Raw genomic sequence first — 8,043 nt, forward strand, 5'->3', positions numbered from 1 at the left:
ATCCAAGCTTCGTATTTTCCAATACTCCTAAATGCCTGCATCATAAGTTCCCTAATTCATATCTGTTAATAACAATATAAATTATTCTTTCAGCTGTGCATCACTGAAGTTATCCCAGGAGTAGAAACCTTTTGAACTTATAATGGATTTCCTGGAGACAGCAGTTCAGGCTGATCACATGCAAAGCCTGACTGAGAGCGGTCCAAAACACACCTTGAAGTCAGGTCACCCATATTTTCTAGATTTTTATTATGATATTACTTTAAATCACAAAGGAAAAAGAAGCCTGGAATACAATGTTTGTGGCATTTTGTATCACGAAAATGAAAAGAAATTAAGAAAAGGTGAAGACAACCTATATATTTAACACAATCTAGTACCTCGCTACACAAGTAGGACGTAAAAGCCTCTTTTTAATACCATGAGGTTTAATAAAAAATAAGATATCTGGAAAACAATTCAGATTCTGGGCCACCAGGATTTTGCTAACATACAAAACAAAAGGACAGGAGAATATATTTTTTATACTTAAAGCTTTATAAATATCACAAGACTTCTGCTTCCTGAACTCTGTCTGCTGCTTTGTTCCAACACGTATTCCAGTGTGTAACTGAGCACGCACAGTCTGAACTCTCTGCTGTCACACTGTATTACCCTATTAGATTTGTTCTGTATTAGATGTGACACTTTGTCTTTGCAAGTTAAAGATATCCCTACACAGTGTTCCTCATAATTATACTGCTGTTTGATATCACTACAGAAGAAAATGAAAGCTACATCCTGTAGAATTATTTGTGACATATTTCCTTAGTTATGCAGATATATACACTACACAGCAAAACAATTTGTGTTGATACAGCCTGGAAACAAATATTTTCTCAAGACTAAAGGACATGAATATGCTTATGAGACATCTATGGGCTATCCAGAAAAACAATATCTTTTAACAGAAGGGTTTTCTGCTGAGATGGACCCATACCAAGAAACAATTTAGAACCACATACATTTCTTGTACATGGTCATATAAAAGTTAAACCAGAAATAGCATCATTTCCCTTTGTCCTATGTCCTTTATAGTAATAAAGCCATACAAAATGCAACTTGGACACTATTATTTGCTGCAGCTGAACACTACAGATAAGCTTTAAAATTTTTACAATAATTAATAACTATTGGTCTATCTTCTTGATAAAGAATTATGTTTTTTCTTTTAGTATTCTTTGTCTGTAGGAAAAAAAGCAAAACACTGGCAAAAATATTTTCTCTTCTGTTCTTTCCTTATGTGCAAAATGAAATTAGGCAAGAAAAATATACTTTCCTTGAAAAAAATCTGCAATTGAAAAGTAAGAAAGAAAAAAAAACTTATTAAAAAATTATTGTATTTCAACTGCTTCGGAAATGTGTTCTGGGCTCATATTAGTTTCAGCTTTATGAGATCGGAACTGTATCTTAGTTATCTACGACAGAACCCTTAAACATGAAAATAATGCCATAATGCTATCTTGAATACAATGTCACCACCACGTTGCTCAAATACAAACACAGCTGAAGTCAACATAATGTCTACGAATGGTTGCAATAGGAGAAGGACTAGTCAGAAAGACAAATGTCCATATACAAGGCAGAATTGCCTGCTACAAGTCATCTCCTTGGAAAGAGCAAAGCTGTTTGTGAGGAGCCGCCCTGCCCCGTGCAGGCAGGTGCCAGAGCATTGCCAAGGGCTGGAGAGGTGCCTGTCTTGCAATGAGATTTTACATTCTCTAAAATCAATAGCAATTCAGCTGCAAGAGTACAATCCAGTTATGTTCTATCATCTTTTCTTATTACCATCATTCTTGAGAGCACCTAAAGTTTTTCTCCATCTTCTGCTTGACATCTGGCTAAAAGAATAAGGAGGGGAGCTACAGCAGGCAGAAAAATTAGTCCCTCCAGCATTGTTCAGCCTCTGAAATAGGACACACACAAACCAACTCTATTCCTTGTCTTATTGGAACCAAGATAAATAAGGAAGCCCTTTTAAATGAATGAGAGTAATACTTGGGGCAACTTTTCATATTCTGGAATGAATATGGAAGTTTTGCATCATTTCCCAGCAATTGGTACATAACCATTTTTATATAATTTTTTAGTAGATGCAACATAAATTGGAAGGGGTACCCCAAGCAGCAGCACCCATCTCTGCATTGCAGACTACATTTAGCATTAAATACAAGATGTAGACAAATAGCATACCTTTCCCTCTGGGGATCTGAACTGCAAAAGAAAAAAAATGCACACAAGGGAAAAAATAGACTTTTCACTGCCCTCTGGTCTTACAATTGTACTGCTCTGCATTGTCTGGGTAGTAATATACAGCAGAAAAGAAATTTAACTAACTGGAAACAATGAATAGAAAAACCAGGAAAGAAATTATAAAAACATCTACAGTATGTTTTGTTTGTCTGTTTTATGAATTAAATTGCCTGAAGCAGACCCAAAGGGTGAAATGACTGCTGTAAGCGAATTCAGAAGGCCAAGAATGTCTTGTAGGGAGGAGGCTGAATGACAGCTGTGGTTTTGAGGTGTGCTTTCAAGACTGACCCAGTACACAGACTAGAGATGTGACTATGCCACACATCATGATCCTGCCTGGTCCCAGCCTAAAGCCATTATCAGCCACATGCTGGGCAGTGTGAGATATGCAAGATAAATTAGCAATATCTACTCCATGCACTACAGTCTAAGCAAGCATAATAGAAACTCATGTGATAATGATTTTTATTTGGCAGCTAATGTGGATTTTATTTATTTAGCAAAAATAAATTCTGCTGGAGCTGATGCCTGGAGCTGATTCCTCCACCACAGGATATGAGCAACTTTCTCAGTTTGAGTAGTGATTATTCTCATGTGTTAGAAATATGAAAATATAACCCCATAAGACCAAAGTTTATAAGTGTAAACATCCACAGCGATTTGATTTTCCTGAGGAATTGACTGTTTGTCCCTCCGGTTTTTGGTTTATCTCAGCCTTTTCAGAGCCCATTCCTCTCACACCTCCACTCAGTGTGATAAGGACCAAAGAACTCCCTCATTGCTTACAGCCACTACTTTTCTCACTCTTTTCTTGGACTTCATTTCCTCTTCAGCCCTGTGGTCACTTACTCCTCAGATCTACAGATTTTTGTCGTACAAATTTCAGACCCTTTAAATACAGCCACCAATAATTCTATTCTATTGTTATGAACCCCAAACTTGGTTATGAACCAAGTTATGAGTTAAAAATCCAGAGGCTTTTAAAAATAAGAATAAAATGAAGCAAGAAAACTCAAGAAGAGTGAGAAGTCCTTTTGCATCTTGGGTGATGTAACATCTCCCCTCTTTATCAAATTCTCACAGATTCACATTTTGATAAGTTTGAAGGTCTTAATTTGAACAAAACATAATTAAGACTCCAAATCCACCAAAAAAACCCAAAAGAAACCCAAAACAAAAAACAAGCAAACAAAAAAAAAAACCAGAAAAAATTCTCTTGTGCTATAAAACCAAAGAATGTTAGTGGACAGTATTTATTTTTACACTCCTATTGATTTGAAATAATTGAACCTTAAAACTTGATAGAATTTTTGATATTTCCAATACATATATTTATTTGAAACAAACATTTACAATGAAAAGCATCATTACAAAATGTACAGCTGCTTCCCTAAGGAGAAGACACATTTTGCACATCCTTCTTCCACTCACAAGAAAGCTTAGTATTTTCATTCTTCACTGCCCTGACTCATTGTAAAACTAACTTTGTGATCCATTTTTGACTGCAGATTTTTCTCTGGACTGAACTGTGTCACATCAATCAGGTTGACTTTTTCGGCCACAGAGAGCTAGTGATACCAGCTGATATTGCCAGCAGTTACAGGAAAAAAAGAAGAGGAAGTGAACAAAGCAAAATCTGACAATTGTCACATTCTGACAATATTTGGTTTGTATTTAATTTTTCATATGTTCTTAGTTGCTAAAACACTTTCAGCAAATGGTTAGTAACATGAGACTGGCTTAAGAAGGAGGAAAGTTTCCTGTCTGTAAAGTCAGATATGTCTTGTATGAAGCCTGGTCCATTGTGAAATCAATGACAAAATTCTGATTAACTTTGTAGCATTAGGATCAATTATTGTATCATTTGTCTATCCTTTAATTACCTGCAATTAACTTCCACTGAAACTTCCCTCACACAAGTACTACTTTATTGACCATGTTCTCCAGCTAATGTAAATAGCCAAATATGTTTCAACTTGGAAATTTTAAAATCAGGTAGACAATTTTAGATGTTTTCAGCAAATACCTCAAAACCAAAGATTAATGTTTGCTTTGCTTGAAGTTCATTATCTTCTCTCCAGGGCACTTCCATTAGTAAAATCTAAGCACTTGAATATTCACATGATGAATGTGAAGGACCAGTGTACTGGAGTAGTGGGATTCTGCTGGCCAGCCCATGAAGAAATTACACAGATATCCATCTAAAGCTGCTAAAGTTGTGCTGATTTGCTGCAGCAGGCAGTAACAGCCACACAAGATAGATGAAGAGATTACATCTGGTCTTTAGAAGACGGGCAATGAAGATCTACTATAGAAGAGGCCTGCAAGAAAGTCTTTGAAGCAGCCAAACCTCAGGAAAGATAATTAGGTAAAAAAAAACCAAAACTCAAATAATGTGAAATCCTAGAGAAAAATGAGAAATTCTGTATTCACTGTGCATGTGCTCCTGCTCATCTAGCACTAATTCTTTAATGATTGTGTATCAGATATAATTCAAACATCTCTGTGAAGCCAAAGGACTGAAGGATGAGTCCACAGAACATGATTAATTGTAAGACCAGGTGAGCAGAGTCCCACCAGGCAGGGCCTGTCCCCAGCCTGAGCTGCGGAGCAGGACAGATCCCAACAGAGCATCCAGGTCCAGCTGAGGGTCCAAGCCATGAGGCAATGCCATGGCAATAGGGCAGGCTCAAGTTGAAGCCAAGCTGCCAGTGCTCAGGTTGAGCTCTGCAAAAAGGGAATCTCCAGGCAGGCAGGGCATGCCTGCAGCTGTGCTAGAGACCAGTTCTTCCCCTCTGTATCCCAGAGCAGAGGGCTAAACACACTAATCCTGCAAGTTCCAGGTGAGGCTGGTCACTAAGGTCTGTTAGTGCCCTCAGGGCCCCAGCACAAACACAGCCTTCCACAGATTTGAAAATACCCGAGTTTTAGCAGTAATCCATTTCAACACACACAAATGATTAAGGAGGTAAGGCACTTAACTCTTACTGATTGCACCTTTAGGCAAATCTAGTCCTAGCATTAAAAATAATCTCAGCATTTCAAAGGACTCCAATACTTACCTGTTTTGTGTGATCAAGGGTTTTGACAGAACTGTTCCACATTTCTCCTTCCATTTCCAACTACTCATCCATAGCTCTGCATTAAATCAACTTGATGCTTTTTCTATCTATTCCAAGTTTGAGGCAGTGTGGGGAAACTGGCTCAGTTGTTTGTCAAATTGTTCTATAATAATTAGACAGAACAAGACTTTATTGATCATATGGCTTTCCTGAGCGATGAGTCCCAATTGAATCACATGTGAGAAAATAATCACAGTGTTCTCTTGTAGTTGTAATTTTCTGGTTTTCTAAATTGACATGAATTTGCTAAATCTTTCAGTATAGGCTGGAATTTGTTCTCATTTTTAACCTCCAAAGGATTTCTTTTTTCCTTTTAGGTGAGGACACCAATTTTCCTAACCCAAAATACACCTGCATAAGTTTTCCAACATATTTCATCTGACAATCAAAACATTACTGCATACATTGTGGTCAGCCAAGTCCTAGTGTTATTTTCCCTTCCTTAAATTCCCAGAAAGTCTAGTGGGTTTTCATGTATAAACAGGAGAGCTATTTGCTGCAAGTGTAATATTCAAAACCAGTAAGACTACATTCAAACAGTGATAAAATGGGAAATTTCATTTCAGGCAAAGATATCTGTATTAACTTTATTTTATTATTTCCCTCCCAGGGTTAGCAATAGGCTGTTTGCTTACCAAATCTAGAGGTCATCCCACCCTTCTTCTTCAAGAAGACATTCTCATTCATTTAATTACATGGAGTTTAATTATCTAATCTTTTCTTGTTCTGAATCATGTCCTCCATGTATGTACGATTTATAACAAGGAGTTTGTTTTATTATTATAACCACTCCTATGTCTATCAGGAAAAGAAAGTGAGACTCTCAAGAATATTTTTAAGATGAGGATCTTCAAATGAAATTCTTTCATCGAGCAAAAAGACAGTTGAAGAAACTGTCAAGTCTTTTTAAATATACTGCTCTAACCCAAAGTGTATTTTAATCATCCTTGGTCAACCAAAGCCTGGTTTACATATGACAGCAATTAACTAAGACAATTCAGTGGAGATTAACTCCAAATTACTGAAGTTACTGGCATTTAAAGGAATTTCTGGCCTCTTGATTCAGTGAATTCCATTAAACAGAATGAACCTAAAGATAAAAGAAATTTCCACACAGTCTTTTATCTATAAAAGTTATTGAACTTTCAGAGAATGAAACAAAAAGAGCTAGGGAAAAGGTTAACATGAAGTTACAATGCTAGGCCTGCTCATGACTCATACCCTCATTAGAGTCTAATCCCGACACCATGACAACACTCAAGTACAATTTTCAGTGCAATCTAAAGAAATATTAACAAATTAAATAAAAACAAGGGTCATTTTGTCAACTGTTGTTTTCAGTACTTGGGCTAGGGAACAGTGGAAAGGTAAGGACTGGTAAAGTGACTTCAGCAAAAACACATCATAATGAACCGCAGCCTCAATAATAATTTCTCCTAATTCTTTTGAGTCTTCCTTTTGGATATAATTTTTTACAAGTGTTTAGCCTTTTTTTTTTCTTTTCTTCCAAATAATTCAGATATGTTGAGTGAAAAAGTCACAGGGAAAATGAACTCTTCTAGGCAACTGTTCTCCTCAGACACCCAACACATCTCCTTTGGGCTGTTCATTTTCCATTCACAATTTGTGGAATAAAGACTGGAAGAAATGTCTCTAGTTCATTAAGAGGAACAAACACCTTAAGGCTGAGTCCCAGTAAGTGTGCCAACCAAGTCCTAGAAACCCAGTCTCAAATATTTTGAGGTTTTCCTCAAACACTGGACTCCACTTTCAGAATGACAGTATAGCCAGGAAAGCAGGAGTGCTGTAACTGCATATCTTGCAGCAGAGCAAGAAGAGCAACAGGAGTCAAAAACTGCAGCGACAGCTGTTCCTGAGAGTGAAAGGCTGGGCCAGGAGGACACAGACATCCTGGACTCAGCTCACAGCCTTGCTGCCAGCTTCCTGCCAGGGGTGAGGCAAATCAGCAAAATGTTGTGGCCCAGTTCCCCACCTACACAACAGGGTCATATCTTCCTTTCTCCCACGCACATTCTGTCTCCCTCAGCGACAGCTGAAGGCTCAGCAGCAGCGCTGCTCCTGCCACAAAACCCCTCTGCACCAGCATCCCTGAAGGGGGACAAGAGACCTACACATGTGGATGGAGGGACCATCACCTGAAAACCATGAGAAATATATGTGCCATGAGACAGCACATGCAAAGTCTCCCGGGAACTAGTGAATTTAAGACAAAAGGCTGATTAAGGTGCCCATCAACCAGTCATGGGATTATGCTGACCTCACCAAGAGAGGAAATGAGCTGCTGCACTAAGAGAGGAACTACAGGTGTGGCACGGACCTCCTGATTACAGGCACCTCAAAGGAGATTCCAAACACCTTGCTAGAAAACACAGTTGTGCCCAGGATGACCATCCACTTCTGAGTGAGTGTACTGCAGCGTTGGTGTCTCACTGCTGTTCCAGCTGTGTGCAGATGTGCAACCTGCACTAAAAAGTGAATTAATAGAGGAAATAGCTTTCTGCCATTAACATCTTGAGTCTACTAATAAAAAACAAGTTTATAAGAGGTGTTATAACAAGTCTGGTTGTGTTGTGTTCCCACACCAGTCCTGATTCCCCTTCAGGGAAAT

General features: G+C 38.1%; 1 long non-coding RNA gene across 1 annotated transcript; it reads left to right on the plus strand.

Moving 5' to 3' along the window:
* Positions 1–4,936: 4,936 nt before the first annotated feature.
* LOC135297149 (uncharacterized) lies at positions 4,937–7,294 on the plus strand. The gene is made up of 3 exons (XR_010359209.1): positions 4,937–5,260; positions 6,934–7,109; positions 7,189–7,294. It is a non-coding gene; the product is annotated as an uncharacterized LOC135297149 (long non-coding RNA).
* The last annotated feature ends 749 nt before the right edge of the window (positions 7,295–8,043 follow it).

Source organism: Passer domesticus, chromosome 1 (assembly GCF_036417665.1).
Source record: "Passer domesticus isolate bPasDom1 chromosome 1, bPasDom1.hap1, whole genome shotgun sequence".
In the NCBI taxonomy this organism is placed as follows: domain Eukaryota; kingdom Metazoa; phylum Chordata; class Aves; order Passeriformes; family Passeridae; genus Passer; species Passer domesticus.